Consider the following 18,719-nt stretch of genomic DNA (forward strand, 5'->3'; position numbering starts at 1 on the left):
TAGGAGCTGCTTGTGGGCAGTTGGGGTCTGCATCTGGGTGTGGTTGGTGCCTGCTTCTGTTGGCAGTTTGGGGCCTGCTTGTAGACTTCTGCAGCCTGGGTTTGGAGGCTTTTCTGTAACGTTTGGGGTCTGCATTTTTGCTTTGGGATGCATCTTGAGCTTTTGAGGCCTAGCTGTAGCATTTGGGGCCTGCATCTGGGGCTTTTCTGTAGCGTTTTGGTTGCGTATTTGTGATTTGGGGCCTGTATCCAGGGTTTTGCCTTTTTTGTAGTTTCCATCTTTGTGTGTGTGTGTTTCGTTGTTGGTTGTCTGGGGTTAGGGGCAGTTTGGGGTTTGGATTAAGGTCAGTGTCATTAGCGTTAGGGGGTGGATAATAAGGGTTAGGGTTGTGGTTAGAGTTGTTAGGTTTAAGGGGAATAAGGCTTTCAGGGTAAGGGGATCAAGGTTGTGGGAATAAAAATGTTGTTTTTGCGCAGTTACATCCTGTAGAGGGAAGGAAGGTGGTATTGAGATACGCTTGCAGCGATAAGACAGCTTAACAGTGTGAAATGAGTTCATCTGATTCGTGTCAATATGGAACAATGCTAGGGCCGCATGATATGATGAAATGTGACCTTCTGTCTTACGTACCCTTGTATAACCACACGTCTGAGAAAACCACAGTGGTTAATATATATAGTGCTTGTATCTTGCAAAGGAATGGTCCAGCAATTCGGGTCAATAGGGGATAAGAGAACAAAGGGGTTTCAGAATAACTGCTAACTATTACAACTGTTGCATGGGACACTATGCAAGTGTCTGACATCCAGCCAAGATGGACAAAGGAGAAGGACAAGAGAAAAGCCTGGGAGGAAGACTACGAGCCTTCAGTACGAGCAGCCCCCAGAGGGACCACCGGAGACTGATAACGCATGCACCAGTGGGAGGGTTCGGATTCTGGGAACTAATTAGAATAACCCTGCCTTTTGTAGAAGTAGTAATGAATATGTATTAGCCTAGCAGCATAAAAACCAGCCGCCTGATGTAACTTGTGTGCGTCTTGGTGGAGCAGAGACTCCTGGCGCACCCAGCGCTGCTTGCTTACCTCTATTCATTTAATAAATTGTAAATTTCAATTGCAATCCGATTTGGGACCCAGTCATTTATTACAACTGGGGGCTCGTCCGGGAGGGCTTTGGTTCCTGATTTCTGGTTTGATCTCGGAGAGGCACCCCCACCATTTGGTGGCTGCTGTTTGAGTCAGGTCGGAACTAATGGCATCTTGAACCTGAATAAAGGTAAGCAAAGTTTCTGATTCTTTTTTTCAGCTCCCTTGCCAGCCGCAGCACTATATTTTGCCCATAATTCTGTGTGTGAAGATCCGAACGAAGATGACGGAGTCGTAAGCATTTAAAGCGTGTATCGTTCGGTTGGGTGGGGTTCGGTTGCCTGTGTGTGTAAGAGTGTGACTGAGATGGAACTTAGTTCCGAAGCGATTGTGGAGGTCTTCTAACCGCGGTTCCAATCTCTCGCGAGGGACTTGGCCGTGGAAGGACCGAAGCAATTCCTATAGGATTTGTGGGTGTGTGATAGGTCCTCGACCCCCTGCAAGACACTCTTACTAAGGTAACCAAGGGCTGTGGGAATTGCCATAGTAAAATTCCTAGATGGGTCAGAGAAAATCGAAGACCAGGGACCAGAAGAAAGGGAGCAAATTACTAGACATACCACCAGAAAGTCCATTAGGAATAACGATTAGAAATTGGAATGATAGGGACCCCAGAAAAGGAAAAAGTAAATTAAAAATGGTCCAGTATTGTGTGACAGAATGGCCAAAGGAGGCTTTAAGACTACATGTCTTTTAGCCTGTTTTTGGATCCTTCAAAGACTGGATTTGCCAGGCCTTAAATATCCATGTTAATTCAAAGGAACCTTTTAGCCAGGAAGAAAGTGATTATGCAGGATTATGGATCAGGAGGACTTCACGTCCTTTTCCAGCCTCAATATTTACACTAAAAGCAGGTAAGAAATTTGAAGAACAAGAAGAACATGAAAAAGAAAAAGAAGATAAACGTGAGCCGTTGGATAAGCTACCACCTCCATATCCTAACAATCCACCCCCGGCGGCTCCCCCTCCGGTGGCTGTGGTATCTCCACCAGTACCACCGTTGCCCCAGCTTCCACCACCAACAGCACCAGAATTAGACCGACCTCCGGCTGCATGCACGAGAAGTAGGACTGCCGGATCTGAGAGGGCTTCTGTATATCCCTTAAGGGAGGTAACTGGTGTATAACTGGTGGTGTATAACTGGTCTTGGTGGAGCAGAGACTCCCAGCGTACCCAGCACTGTTTGCTTACCTCTATTCATTCAGTGAATTGTAAACTTTGATTGTAATCCTATTTGGGACTTTTATTTATTATAACAGACAACCTTGTAAAACGCAGACAACCAGAATCCTTACAGCAATTAGGTGGAAATCACGGCGTAAGAAACATTACCACCTCAAAGAGTAAAAACCTCAAAAGAAATGTGACTTGTAACAGGCCAGCAGCTGTGTATTTTCTGTGACGCACCAGCTAGATTATGAACCTTGAATAGCACAGTTACTGGGGAAACAGGGGAGGGTCCCGGTCCTCGGCAGAAAAAAAAAGTGTATAAACTGTGTATGGAATTAGTAGGCACCCTCCTGCTTGTGGGACACCCGCCATTGTAATCTCGAATAATAATGCTACTGTACTGAGATCCTCGACTCAGCCTATGCTATTTGCTACAGATTGATTCAGGGTTTTAAGGTTTCAGGGATTGGGCACTAGGGTTGGGTTTCAGGGTAAGGGGTTTCAGGGTTTATGTTTAGGATTTTAAGGTTTTTAGGGTTGGAGTTTTAACGGTTAGGATTTTAAGGATTTGGGGGTTAGGGTTTTAAAGGTTTCAGGGTTAGCGTGTTAGGGTATTAGAGTTTTTTGGGTTGTAGTGTTGATACGTTTTTTAGGGTTAGAGTCTTAGGGTTTTATTTTTGGTCAGTTATTTACGGTTAGGGTTTTAAGATCTTTTTTTTTTTTTTTTTTTTTTTTTTTCAGGTTAGGTTCTCCAGGGCCAGGGTTTTGAGTATCCTAATTTTGGGGGTTTGGATTTTGAGCATCTTAATTTTTGGGGTTAGGCTTTTGTGTGCCCTAATTTTTTGGGATAGGCTTTTAAGCATCCTAAGTAGTTGGGTTAGGGTTTTGAGCATCTTAATGTTTTTGGGTTTGGGTTTTGAGCGTCCTAATGTTTTTGGGTTAGGGCTTTGAGCGTCCTGATGTTTTTGGGTTAGGGTTTGGAGCGTCCTAAGTTTTCGGAATAGGTTTTGGAGGGTCCTAAGTTTTCAGGATAGGGTTTTGAGCGTCCTAAGTTTTTCGGATAGTGCTTTGAGCGTCCAACGTGTTATAAGTTGCCCCCTTAATTAATTTTCAGAGAGCATTGTATTAATCATAGAAAGGAATTTATTGAGTAAGCAAACATCAAGGAAAACAGCACTGGGCGGCCGGGGAATCTCAGCTCCGCCAACGGCACGCACCTCACCCCCGCCAGGGTCCCTTTTTATTTATATTTTGCTAATTCCGGGATTACGCAGCACATCCTGGTATATTCTGCGACTGCGCGCACTGTTGCTAGGGGGTCGTTTCTGTCCCTCTGGTGGTCGTGAAGATGAAGGCCGTAGTCTTCCTCGGCGTTGTGGTTCAACTTCTTTTATTATTAGGTCATGTTGGCCCAGCGATAGACAGGAAGGCATGTATGTCGATACACTAGTTTAGCAACTTATCAGGAGATGGTTACATGAGCTTTGCAACAGTGTCTTTGAACAAAAGAGGCAACTGAGATGCAGAAGGAGAATGGGTTGGGGGGAATCTCTTTTTTGTTATGTTAAGCAAAAGTATTTTCATAGTGTCTAGCCAAGCATTATGCAGCTCCTTACTTCAGCAGGGAGCTTTTGCAACTCCCGCTCCTCAAACAGAACTCCTTGTTTTTATAATACAAAAGACAATGAACAAACATTTATGGTGTATTACACTAAGTTTTTGGGTTAGGGTTTTGTGCGTCTTAACGTTTTGGGGTTAGGGTTTGGAGCGTCCTAAGTTTTTGGGATAGGGCTTTGAGCATCCTAACGTTTTGGGTTGGGTTTGGGTTTTGAGCATCCTAAGATTTTGGGTTAGGGGTTTTAGGCATAGGTCTTCAGGGGTTTAGTGTGGTAAATAGTTTGGGTTAGGTCTGTAGGGGTTTCGAAGTTTTTTTGATGTTAGGCTTTTTTTGTAAGGGCTGTGAGGGTTCCAGTGAGTGCCGGTCAATGTAGTTCTCGAGCACTCGGCCTGTGATTGGCCATGCGGGCTGTCCGGGGAATGCTGGTAGGTGTAGTTTTCCGGCAGTGGGAGGCCATGTTGGGTGCCCAGAGCATGCCGGGAGATGTAGTTCTCGGGACTCCAGACTTCCGGGAGGCCATGTTGCGTACCCAGAGTATGCCGGGAAATGTAGTTGCCGGATTCGGGACTTCCTTGAGGCTATGTTGAATGCCCAGAGCATACCGGGAGATGTAGTTCTCGGGAACTCGGGTTAGGGTTAGGGGCTAGGGCTGGGGCTAGAGTTAGGGTTTCGGGTGAGGGTTGGGGTTGGGGGTTATTGTTAGGGTTAGAGGGTTAGGGTTAGGCTTAGAGGGTTAGGGATAGGTTAGGGGTAGGTTTAGAGGGTTAGGGTAAGGGTTAGGGTGAGAGTATTAGGGTTAGGGTTTGGGTTCAGATTAGAGTAAGGGTAAGGGTTAGGGCAAGGGTAAGGGTTAGGGCAAGGGTAAGGGTAAGGCTAAGGGTAAGGGTTAGGGTAAGGCTTAGGGTGAGGATAAGGTTTAGGTTTAGGGAAAGGGTTAGGTTTAGGGTAAGGGTTGGGGTAAGGAGTAGGGTAAGAGTAAGAATAAGGGTAAGCTAATGGTTAGGATAAGGGTAAGGGTTAGGGTAAAGGTTTTCATTTCTTAAAGCTGAAACGCAGTATGCAATCTGGGACGTCACAGCCAGAGCTGCCTTTGGCAAGGTGAGAGAGGAAAAGATGGAGCAGATGTTCTACTCCTAGTTTTTTCTTTATACGTAAATAAAAGTTTGAGCTAATTCCAGTTGGAAGAGTTCCAATTACTTGCTTGGTCATAATGTCTTTTAATATTCAAAGCTGCAGCAAGAGCATGGGGATTTTTGCTTCTAGAAACACCCTAGTTCTCTTGTCTGCACTATGCATGCTGTTGAGGTAAAACTGATTAAAAAAAAAAAAAAAAAAAAAGAAAAATCACACAAATACACACACACAAAAAAAAAAACAAACACACCACAGCTGCTGCTGCTCTCTTCCTACTTCCTTGTGCTTTGCCCCTACCCTTTCCCAGGTGATTGGGTTTGGGTGCTAGGCGGGGCCAAATGGTATGTGAGTCCCAGGCATCCCCTCAGAGAGCTCATTCTGCTTGGGCTGCTCTTTGGGGTGTTTGTTTTTCCTTCGGACAGTTGCAGGCTTCTACAGGTGGATCAGAGTTTATGGACTGATGCGTTTCCAAGTAGTGAGGGGTATGCTACGCACATCTTTTTGAGGTAACAGCTAGTAGGATCTGTTAGAATAAACTAATGTAGTACTTGTTGCCTTTATTGCATGCAGTTCTGTATCAGGTGAGTAACTGTTGTGAATAACTGAAGTCAATGTTACTTTGTGTGTTTGCTGTGCAGTGCCTGTGCAGACTATTGCACGAGACACAGCTTTCTGATATCTGGCCCAGCAACTACTAAATAAGGGGAGGGGAGAAGCTGAAGAACGACCAAAGGACAAAGCCTGGGAGGAAGACTGCGAGCCTTCAGTACGAGCGGCCCCCAGAGGGACCACCGGAGACTGATAACGCATGCACCAGTGGGAGGGTTCGGATTCTGGGAACTAATTAGAATGACCCTGCCTTTTGTAGAAGTAGTAATGAATATGTATTAGCCTAGCAGCATAAAAACTAGCCTCCTGATGTAACTGGTGTGCGTCTTGGTGGAGCAGAGACTCCTGGCGCACCCAGCGCTGTTTGCTTACCTCTATTCATTTAATAAATCGTAAACATTAATTGTAAGCCTATTTGGGACTCGGTCATTTATTACAACTGGGACCTCCCGATGGGTGGAAGCAGTAGGGATAGCTCGGGATGCTGAGGCGTGGAGCTGCAAGGAGTTTGGTGGTCGGTGGAAAAGGCGCTTGTATGGGGGGGGCTGCGCATTCAGAGGAACCTTGACAGGCTGCAGATAGGGGCAGGCAGGAACCTTTTGAAGTTCAGGAGAGGGAAATGCCAAGCCCTACCCCTAGGGAGAAACACCTCTGTTCACAAGCACTGGATATCTCCATACTAAATAAGCATTTCTTCATGGAAGGGGTGGTTTGATATTAGAACAGGCTGCCCGGGGAAGGGGTAAGAGACCCGATCCTTAAAAGTATTGAAGAGACATGTGGACATAGCCGGGGACTCCGGCCTCCGGCAGGGCGGGAGCTGGCTCTTCCGAGCCCCTGTGCTCCGGTCTTGTGCGACGCGTTTGCAAGCAGCACCGGGTTCCGGGTCCGACATTGGACGGTTCGGGGACGGCGATTCCAGGGCCGTCGGATAGCGGGGGCCGGCTATCTCATGTCCCGGGGATCCGAATTCAGGGGGCGTGGGGGCCGGCCGTGCAGTGAAGCGGGGCGCTGGCGTCCGCCGGCTTCCCAGAGAGCGGGCTTTCGGTCCCGTGCGGTTCGGTGGCCGGCCGTCCCGAAACCCTGGGCACCGGTCTTGTGCTAGACTCAGCGGGCTCCGGGGCCGAACTCGGCTTCTCGGGGACGGCGGTCCCGCTGTCCAGGTGTCCCGCCTCGGGCGGCGCGGGGCCGGCTGTCCCTAGCAGCTGGGCTCCCAAGAGCTTCTGGGCTCCCAAGCATCGCCCAAGACCGGATCCCAGAGAATCGGGACGGCCGGCCACACCGCTGCGACTAGCACAAGCGTCTCCCGACAACGGAGCCCAGGGGCTTGCGAGGGTCAGATCCCGCGCCCCGGGATAGAGAAACGGGGAGCGCGGGTCGGCCGGCCGCAGCTTCGCACGGGACCGAACCCCCTGTCTCCGGGACGGCCAGACCCCGAGCCGGCGGACAGCAGCCTCCCGCTTCACGGCTCGGCAGGCACCCACGTCGCTCGACTTCGGACCCACGGGACACGGGACAGGCGGTTCCGCGCCGCCGGAGGCCGGACACACGGGCCTCGGTATCGCCGTCCCCGAACCGCCCGAAGTCACACACGGTCTCCGGTGCGTCCAGCACACGCATCGCAAAGACCGGAGCCCAGATGATAGGATCAGCCAGCTCCGCACCGCCCGAGTTCGGACCGGGAACCCGGTGCGGTTGACACATGCGTCGCCAAAGACCGGAGCCCTGGGAAGCGTGATGGCCGGACCCCACGCAGCCCGAGTTCGCACCCCCGGGACACGGGACAGCCGGCACCCGTGCTGACGGAGGCCGGTCACGCGGGCCCCGGGACCACCGTCCCCGAGCCTCCCGAAGTCGGACCCGGACCCCGTGTGTTGGGTCTGTCTGAGCTGGAGTCACCTTTTCCCTGCAGCAGCCCGCACAGTGCTGTACTCTGCACTCGTAGCGGGAACAGCACTGATATCACTCCAGTGTTGTGTCTATTGCTGCATAGTGCTGGCACAGCATCAGGACTCCTTCCGAGCCCCCAGGAGCCAGCAGGTGATGGGGAGGGGACATTGCCGGGGCAGCTGACCTAAACCAACCAAAGGGATATTCCATAACACCTGGTGTCACACTCAGCAATAAAAGGGGGGCTCTCGTGGGGGAGGGGGCTGTTCCTCCTGAACAACCACTACGCGTTTGAGGCGTGGCCGAACACCGCTCGCTAATGGGAAGTAGAGAATAATTTTTTCTCTCTCTTTGCTTCCGCGCGGACTGATTGCTTCTTTTGTCTCTGTTTTTTCCTCCCATTCCCTTTCCCTTTAATTAAACCTTTCTTGTCTCAAACCTCGAGTTCTCTGTGTTGTATTTTCTCCCCCTTCCTCTTTGAGGAGAGCGTGTGAGAGAGCGCTTGTGGTGGAGCTCGGCTGCCCACCTGAGTAAAACCACCACAGTTCTTTTTGGCGCCCAACGTGGGCTCGAGGGTTGGTTGAGATAACAATAGTATTGATTGAAGTATTTACAACCAACATATTGGTAGTCATAACGCTGTTTTCGGATAATACTTTTCCGTGTGGATACGTTGTATGTAGCCCACTCTCTGTTTTCTTTTTCCTTTACATCCGATCGGAGAAAGTGTTGAAGTCTGTGCTTGTTTTTTTTATCATGTTGTGCTGTAACATACTGGCCTTCAGTTTTGTTTGGTATTCAAGCCCGGCATTGTTATCCTCCTGGTCTCCTGGAGATTATCTTATTGAAAATATTAAGAATTACAGTGCCTTCTTTTTTTGCCCCAAGCAGTCAATCCGTGAATAATATCGGGTGTGGTGCCTTCTATTTTTCTCCCTGTGGGCTAATTACAGCAGCCTTTCAGTATCTTGGATACCCCTGGTCAGATATTATCCTCCTATTACTAGGTCTCGTGTTTGTCTTCTTCCCCAAGGTAAAGCAATTTATTAAGAATATTATCCAAGGACCTGTCCCCAGACAAAGTTGTGGGTGGCAAGGTGTGTGGTGGGATTTGGGCGGGTAGCTATCACGGTTTTCTCCTCCAATGGTTCTAAATTTCACCCCTGAACAAGTACAAAATCCAAGAAAACTGGTAGAATGTTTGAAAGATGTATGCCCTGACCCTGGCAATACTAGAGAACTCCACCAGCTGGCTGCACTCTGCTGGGGCCTGGCTTACGCCTATCAGATGTCAATTAAGATTGCCCAGCACCCTCAAGGGAGGTTCTTGAATTTGATGATGAGACAGCACACACTGTGACCACCCCAGAGGACCGACCATCTATGGTATCAGTCGCCCCTGTAGTAAAGACGAAACAGTGGAAACGGAGATCAGGTCGTTTAGTAAGGGAAGAAGCTCCTCCTACAGATGAGGGAGAAGAGGAAAAGGCAAGCGGCTCTAAAGCAGCGTTATCACGGCAACATCGCGAAGAAGAGACTGAAATCAGAGATGAATCGGAAACGACTAGGTCTCTATCCTTGAGTGAGCTGCGAGAAATACGAGAAGACTTCAGTCGCCATCCAGGTGAGCACATCCTCACTTGGCTGCTTCGATGCTGCGATAGCGGGGCCAATACCCAACAGCTAGAAGGCAACGAAGCCAAGCAGCTGGGATCCCTTTCTGGAGAAAGGCTCATTGACAGAGTAATTGGAAGAGAGGCACAAGTTATCAGCCTCTGGAGGCGAATCCTAACAGCTGTGAAAGAAAGGTATCCCCACAAAGAGGACATTGTCTACCAAGTAAACAAATGGACCACTATGGATAAGGGCCTCCAGCAGCTGCGGGAATTAGCTGTGCTGGAGATGCTTTATAGTGATTTAAACAACGCCCAGGCACCTAAAGACCCCGATGAAGTTCAATGCACAGCGTCCATGTGGCGGAAGTTTGCACGGGCTGCACCTCCAACACATGCCAGCACGCTGGCAGTCATGGGTTGGGACGAGGGGATGGGGCCAACTGTGGACAACGTGTGCAATCAACTTCATAAATATGAAGAAAATCTCTCTACCCCAGTACGGGGCTGCATTTCAGCTGTGGAGAGACTGTCCCAACGGTTAGATGAACACATAGCTTCGTCCTCACCTAGACGGAAAAATCTTTTGGCCATCAAGCGCCAGCAGTCCCCGGCTCAAACAAGGGAGAATCCGGGACTCACACCGCGAGGTACCTTGTGGTTTTATTTACGTGACCACGGGGAAGATATGAGCAAGACCCTTCTGCTGTAGGATTGCTGAGGATTGAAGAACAGCAAGTGCCAACTGTGCACCGGCGGCAATATCGCACCAAGCGAGACTCCCTGATTCCTATCCATTTCGTTCGTTCACCATCTGGAGAGTCAAGGAGTGATCAGCAAGACTCATTCACCTTTTAAGAGTCCTATATGGCCAGTGCAAAAGTCCAATGGCGAGTGGAGGCTAACAGTGGACTATCGGGGCCTGAATGAAGTCACACCGCCACTAAGTGCAGCAGTGCCAGACATGCTAGAACTCCAGTACGAACTAGAGTCAAAGTGGTATGCTACAATCAATATTGCTAATGCATTTTTCTCTGTCCCTCTAGCAGCAGAGTGCAGGCCACAATTTGCTTTCACTTGGAGGGGCATTCCGTATACTTGGAATCGACTGCCCCAGGGGTGGAAACACAGCCCTACCATCTGCCATGGACTGATCCAGACGACACTGGAACAGGGGAACGCTCCTGAACACCTGCAGTATATCGATGATATCATCGTATGGAGTAACACAGCAGAAGAAGTTTTTGGGAAAGGGAAGAAAATAATTCAAATTGTCCTGAAAGCTGGATTTGCCATTAAACAGAATAAGGTCAAGGGACCTGCACAGGAAATCCAGTTCTTGGGGGTAAAATGGCAGGATGGACGTCGCAACATTCCAACGGATGTGATCAACAAAATAACAGTTATGCTTCCGCCAACCAGCAAAAAAGAAACACAAGCTTTCCCAGGTCTCGTGGGATTTTGGAGAATGCATGTGCCAGTCTATAGTCAGCTTGTGAGTCCTCTATATTGAGTGACTCGAAAGAGGAACTCTTTCGAGTGGGGCCCCGAGAAACAACAGGCTTTTGAACAACTCAAACAAGAAATAGCTCGTGCAGTAGCCCTTGGGCCTGTCCGTACTGGACCAGCTGTGCAAAACATACTGTACACTGCAGCTGGGGAGCATGGGCTCACCTGGAGCCTCTGGCAGAAGACCCCAGGAGAAACTCGAGGCCTACCTTTGGGGTTCTGGACGATCAGAAGCCAATTACACCCCAACTGAAAAGGAAATATTAACAGCATATGAGGGGATTCGAGCCGCTTCAGAAGTTGTTGGTACAGAAGCACAACTTCTCTTGGCCCCACGGCTACCTGTGTTACATTGGATGTTCAAAGAGAAAATCCCCACTACACGTCATGCAACCGATGCTACGTGGAGTAAATGGGTAGCGTTAATTACACAGCGGGCTCGAATGGGGAAACCCAACCGCCCGGGAATCCTGGAAAGGATTATGGCCAGAGGGCAGGGATTTCGGAGCACCGACAGAAGAAGTAACTCGTGCTGAAGAGGCACCACCATACAATGAGTTGCCAGAAGACAGAAAGCACTATGTGCTGTTTACTGACGGATCCTGCCGTGTGGTAGGGAGCCATCGGAAGTGGAAAGCTGCTGTGTGGAGTCCCACACGACAAGTTGTGGAGGCCATGGAAGGGGAAGGTGAGTCAAGACAGTATGCAGAAATGAACGCCATAGAAATTGCTGAAAGAGAAAAGTGGCCGGTACTGTATCTCTACACTGACTCATGGATGGTGGCAAATGTGCTATGGGGGTGGCTGCGACAATGGAAACAGAACAACTGGCAGCGCAGAGGTAAACCTATCTGGGCTGCTACCCTGTGGCAAGATAGTGCTGCCCGGGTAGAAAACCTGGCTGGAAAGGTACGTCATGTAGATGCCTTTTATGCTTAAGAGTCATGCTACCGAAGAATAGCAGAACAACGAAGACGTAGATTGAGCTTCAAAAATTGAAATAGCTCAGGTGGACCTGGACTGGGGACGTAAGGGTGAGCTGTCTGTAGCTCGATGGGCTCATAAAACATCAGGACATCTGGGGAGGGATGCCACATACAGATGGGCTCGTGATCGACAGGTGGACCTGACCATTGAGGCCGTCACACAGGTTAGCCATCAGTGCGAGATCTGTGCTGCAATCAAACGAGCCATGAGGGTAAAGTCTCCCTGGAATAGGGGGAGATGGCTTGGATTTCGATATGGTGAGGCCTGGCAGATTGACTACATCGGACCACTTCCACAAACCCGCCAAGGCAAACGGTACAAACGGGCCAAGAGACACGGCATTGAATGGGTGTATCACATCCCTTATCACCCACAAGCCTCTGGGAAGGTTGAGAAGTACAATGGACTGTTAAAAACGATGCTGCGAGCATTGGGTGCTGGGACATATTGGGCTATAAATCTACCAGAGGCCACTTGGCTAGTTAACGACAGGGGGTCTGAAAGCCGTGCTGGTCCTGCTGAAACAAAACCCCTACACACTGTGGGAGAAGCTAAAGTCCCTGTAGTGCATGTGGGGAAGTGGATGGGGAAGGCGGTGTGGGTTGCCCCTGCCATGGGAAAAGGCAAACCCACTCGTGGGATTGTCTTTGCCCAAGGACCAGGTATACCTGGTGGGTGATGCAGAAAGATGGGGATATCAAGTGTGTGCCTCAAGGAGATTTAACACTGGGAGAAAATTAATCTGTCATCCAAGTTACGTGTTGTAGGAGGACACTGCAGAACCAATGACAGGTCAACTTTGCAAGGAACCGGGCAAGTGCAACAGTGACGTGAGCTGAGCTGGTGCTGGTGTCAAGAAAACCAACTTCGCCTGCCCTGAGTGACCACTTTGACAGATGAAGGTGAAACCATCAACAGTTTTTATCGGCCTTTTGGGAAAAGACCTATAGAATAAAGAGAAGTACAGGCATAAAAATGCTTCAATGGACAGAAAACAATGGTGATGAGACCATCTATATACTAAACTGTACCTGATTGTGACACAAATGTTATGGAATAAGGGGTGGAAGTTGTGTTGGGTCTGTCTGAGCTGGAGTCACCTTTTCCCTGCAGCAGCCCGCACAGTGCTGTACTCTGCACTCGTAGCTGGAACAGCACTGCTATCACTCCAGTGTTGTGTCTATTGCTGCATAGTGCTGGCACAGCATCAGGACTCCTTCCAAGCCCCCAAGAGCCACGCACGGGTGCCGGCTGTCCCGTGTCCCGTGGGTCCGAACTCGGGCTGCGTGGGGTCCAGCCATCACGCTTCCCAGGGCTCCGGTCTTTGGCGATGCATGTACAAACCGCACCGCAGTCCCAGTACGACCTCAGGCGGCTCTGGAGCAGTCTGTCCCTAGAACCTGTGCTCCGGTCTTGGGCGAAGCGTGTGCAAGTCGCAGCGAGGTCAGGAGCCGACTTCGGGCGCTTTCAGGACGGTGATCCCGGGGCACGGGATTCTGTCCTCCGGTGGCGCGGGTGCCAGTTGTCCCGTGTCCCGTGGGTCCGAAGTCGGGCGACGTGGGTGCCTGCCGAGCCGTGAAGCGGGAGGCTGCTGTCCACCGGCTCGGGGTCTGGCCGTCCCGGAATCCAGCAGTTCGGTCTCTTGCGGAGCTGCGGCCGGCCGACCCGCGCTCCCCGTTTCTCTATCCCGGGGCGCGGGATCTGACCCTCGCAAGCCCCTGGGCTCCGTTGTCGGGAGACGCTTGTGCTAGTCGCAGCGGTGTGGCCGGCCGTCCCGATTCTCTGGGATCCGGTCTTGGGCGATGCTTGGGAGCCCAGAAGCTCTTGGGAGCCCAGCTGCTAGGGACAGCCGGCCCCGCGCCGCCCGAGGCGGGACACCTGGACAGCGGGACCGCCGTCCCCGAGAAGCCGAGTTCGGCCCCGGAGCCTGCTGAGTCTAGCACAAGACCGGTGCCCAGGGTTTCGGGACGGCCGGCCACCGAACCGCACGGGACCGAAAGCCCGCTCTCTGGGAAGCCGGCGGACGCCAGCGCCCCGCTTCACTGCACGGCCGGCCCCCACGCCCCCTGAATTCGGATCCCCGGGACATGAGATAGCTGGCCCCCGCTATCCGACGGCCCTGGAATCGCCGTCCCCGAACCGTCCAATGTCGAACCCGGTGCTCCTTGCAAACGCGTCGCACAAGACCGGAGCACAGGGGCTCGGAAGAGCCAGATCCCGCCCTGCCGGAGGCCGGAGTCCCCGGCTATGTCCACATGTCTCTTCAATACTTTTAAGGATCGGGTCTCTTACCCCTTCCCCGGGCAGCCTGTTCTAATATCAAACCACCCCTTCCATGAAGAAATGCTTATTTAGTATGGAGATATCCAGTGCTTGTGAACAGAGGTGTTTCTCCCTAGGGGTAGGGCTTGGCATTTCCCTCTCCTGAACTTCAAAAGGTTCCTGCCTGCCCCTATCTGCAGCCTGTCAAGGTTCCTCTGAATGCGCAGCCCCCCCCATACAAGCGCCTTTTCCACCGACCACCAAACTCCTTGCAGCTCCACGCCTCAGCATCCCGAGCTATCCCTACTGCTTCCACCCATCGGGAGGTCCCAGTTGTAATAAATGACCGAGTCCCAAATAGGCTTACAATTAATGTTTACGATTTATTAAAGGAATAGAGGTAAGCAAACAGCGCTGGGTGCGCCAGGAGTCTCTGCTCCACCAAGACGCACACCAGTTACATCAGGAGGCTAGTTTTTATGCTGCTAGGCTAATACATATTCATTACTACTTCTACAAAAGGCAGGGTCATTCTATTAGTTCCCAGAATCCGAACCCTCCCACTGGTGCATGCGTTATCAGTCTCCGGTGGTCCCTCTGGGGGCCGCTCGTACTGAAGGCTCACAGTCTTCCTCCCAGGCTTTGTCCTTTGGTCGTTCTTCAGCTTCTCCCCTCCCCTTATTTAGTAGTTGCTGGGCCAGATGTCAGAAAGCTGTGTCTCGTGCAATAGTCCGCACAGGCACTGCACAGCAAACACACAAAGTAACATTGACTTCAGTTACTCACAACAGTTACTCACCTGATACAGAACTGCATGCAATAAAGGCAACAAGTACTACATTAGTTTATTCTAACAGATCCTACTAGCTGTTACCTCAAAAAGATGTGCGTAGCATACCCCTCACTACTTGGAAATGCATCAGTCCATAAACTCTGATCCACCTGTAGAAGCCTGCAACTGTCCGAAGGAAAAACAAACACCCCAAAGAGCAGCCCAAGCAGAATGAGCTCTCTGAGGGGATGCCTGGGACTCACATACCATTTGGCCCCGCCTAGCACCCAAACCCAATCACCTGGGAAAGGGTAGGGGCAAAGCACAAGGAAGTAGGAAGAGAGCAGCAGCAGCTGTGGTGTGTTTGTTTTTTTTTTTGTGTGTGTGTATTTGTGTGATTTTTCTTTTTTTTTTTTTTTTTTTAATCAGTTTTACCTCAACAGCATGCATAGTGCAGACAAGAGAACTAGGGTGTTTCTAGAAGCAAAAATCCCCATGCTCTTGCTGCAGCTTTGAATATTAAAAGACATTATGACCAAGCAAGTAATTGGAACTCTTCCAACTGGAATTAGCTCAAACTTTTATTTACGTATAAAGAAAAAACTAGGAGTAGAACATCTGCTCCATCTTTTCCTCTCTCACCTTGCCAAAGGCAGCTCTGGCTGTGACGTCCCAGATTGCATACTGCGTTTCAGCTTTAAGAAATGAAAACCTTTACCCTAACCCTTACCCTTATCCTAACCATTAGCTTACCCTTACCCTTACCCTTAGCCTTACCCTTACCCTACTCCTTACCCCAACCCTTACCCTAAACCTAACCCTTTCCCTAAACCTAAACCTTATCCTCACCCTAAGCCTTACCCTTAGCCTTACCCTTAGCCTAATCTGAACCCGAACCCTAACCTTAATACTCTCACCCTAACCCTTACCCTAACCCTCTAAACCTACCCCTAACCTATCCCTAACCCTCTAAGCCTAACCCTAACCCTCTAACCCTAACAATAACCCCCAACCCCAACCCTCACCCGAAACCCTAACTCTAGCCCCAGCCCTAGCCCCTAACCCTAACCCTAACCCGAGTTCCCGAGAACTACATCTCCCGGTATGCTCTGGGCATTCAACATAGCCTCAAGGAAGTCCCGAATCCGGCAACTACATTTCCCGGCATACTCTGGGTACGCAACATGGCCTCCCGGAAGTCTGGAGTCCCGAGAACTACATCTCCCGGCATGCTCTGGGCACCCAACATGGCCTCCCACTGCCGGAAAACTACACCTACCAGCATTCCCCGGACAGCCCGCATGGCCAATCACAGGCCGAGTGCTCGAGAACTACATTGACCGGCACTCACTGGAACCCTCACAGCCCTTACAAAAAAAGCCTAACATCAAAAAAACTTCGAAACCCCTACAGACCTAACCCAAACTATTTACCACACTAAACCCCTGAAGACCTATGCCTAAAACCCCTAACCCAAAATCTTAGGATGCTCAAAACCCAAACCCAACCCAAAACGTTAGGATGCTCAAAGCCCTATCCCAAAAACTTAGGACGCTCCAAACCCTAACCCCAAAACGTTAAGACGCACAAAACCCTAACCCAAAAACTTAGTGTAATACACCATAAATGTTTGTTCATTGTCTTTTGTATTATAAAAACAAGGAGTTCTGTTTGAGGAGCGGGAGTTGCAAAAGCTCCCTGCTGAAGTAAGGAGCTGCATAATGCTTGGCTAGACACTATGAAAATACTTTTGCTTAACATAACAAAAAAGAGATTCCCCCCAACCCATTCTCCTTCTGCATCTCAGTTGCCTCTTTTGTTCAAAGACACTGTTGCAAAGCTCATGTAACCATCTCCTGATAAGTTGCTAAACTAGTGTATCGACATACATGCCTTCCTGTCTATCGCTGGGCCAACATGACCTAATAATAAAAGAAGTTGAACCACAACGCCGAGGAAGACTACGGCCTTCATCTTCACGACCACCAGAGGGACAGAAACGACCCCCTAGCAACAGTGCGCGCAGTCGCAGAATATACCAGGATGTGCTGCGTAATCCCGGAATTAGCAAAATATAAATAAAAAGGGACCCTGGCGGGGGTGAGGTGCGTGCCGTTGGCGGAGCTGAGATTCCCCGGCCGCCCAGTGCTGTTTTCCTTGATGTTTGCTTACTCAATAAATTCCTTTCTATGATTAATACAATGCTCTCTGAAAATTAATTAAGGGGGCAACTTATAACACGTTGGACGCTCAAAGCACTATCCGAAAAACTTAGGACGCTCAAAACCCTATCTTGAAAACTTAGGACCCTCCAAAACCTATTCCGAAAACTTAGGACGCTCCAAACCCTAACCCAAAAACATCAGGACGCTCAAAGCCCTAACCCAAAAACATTAGGACGCTCAAAACCCAAACCCAAAAACATTAAGATGCTCAAAACCCTAACCCAACTACTTAGGATGCTTAAAAGCCTATCCCAAAAAATTAGGGCACACAAAAGCCTAACCCCAAAAATTAAGATGCTCAAAATCCAAACCCCCAAAATTAGGATACTCAAAACCCTGGCCCTGGAGAACCTAACCTGAAAAAAAAAAAAAAAAAAAAAAAAAAAGATCTTAAAACCCTAACCGTAAATAACTGACCAAAAATAAAACCCTAAGACTCTAACCCTAAAAAACGTATCAACACTACAACCCAAAAAACTCTAATACCCTAACACGCTAACCCTGAAACCCTTAAAACCCTAACCCCCAAATCCTTAAAATCCTAACCGTTAAAACTCCAACCCTAAAAACCTTAAAATCCTAAACATAAACCCTGAAACCCCTTACCCTGAAACCCAACCCTAGTGCCCAATCCCTGAAACCTTAAAACCCTGAATCAATCTGTAGCAAATAGCATAGGCTGAGTCGAGGATCTCAGTACAGTAGCATTATTATTCGAGATTACAATGGCGGGTGTCCCACAAGCAGGAGGGTGCCTACTAATTCCATACACAGTTTATACACTTTTTTTTTCTGCCGAGGACCGGGACCCTCCCGTTTCCCCATTAACTGTGCTATTCAAGGTTCATAATCTAGCTGGTGCGTCACAGAAAATACACAGCTGCTGGCCTGTTACAAGTCACATTTCTTTTGAGGTTTTTACTCTTTGAGGTGGTAATGTTTCTTACGCCGTGATTTCCACGTAATTGCTGTAAGGATTCTGGTTGTCTGCATTTTACAAGGTTGTCTGTTATAATAAATAAAAGTCCCATATAGGATTACAATCAAAGTTTACAATTCACTGAATGAATAGAGGTAAGCAAACAGTGCTGGGTACGCTGGGAGTCTCTGCTCCACCAAGACGCACACCAGTTATACACCAGTTACCTCCCTTAAGGGATATACAGAAGCTCTCTCAGATACGGCAGTCCTACTTCTCGTGCATGCAGCCGGAGGTCGGTCTAATTCTGGTGCTGTTGGTGGTGGAAGCTGGGGCAACGGTGGTACTGGTGGAGATACCACAGCCACCGGAGGGGGAGCCGCCGGGGGTGGATTGTTAGGATATGGAGGTGGTAGCTTATCCAACGGCTCACGTTTATCTTCTTTTTCTTTTTCATGTTCTTCTTGTTCTTCAAATTTCTTACCTGCTTTTAGTGTAAATATTGAGGCTGGAAAAGGACGTGAAGTCCTCCTGATCCATAATCCTGCATAATCACTTTCTCCCTGGCTAAAAGCTTCCTTTGAATTAACATGGATATTTAAGGCCTGGCAAATCCAGTCTTTGAAGGATCCAAAAACAGCCTAAAAGACATGTAGTCTTAAAGGCTCCTTTGGCCATTCTGTCACACAATACTGGACCATTTTTAATTTACTTTTTCCTTTTCTGGGGTCCCTATCATTCCAATTTCTAATCGTTATTCCTAATGGACTTTCTGGTGGTATGTCTAGTAATTTGCTCCCTTTCTTCTGGTCCCTGGTCTTCGATTTTCTCTGACCCATCTAGGAATTTTACTATGGCAATTCC

This window comes from Netta rufina, assembly GCF_964035555.1.
Source record: "Netta rufina genome assembly, chromosome: 7".
NCBI lineage: Eukaryota > Metazoa > Chordata > Aves > Anseriformes > Anatidae > Netta > Netta rufina.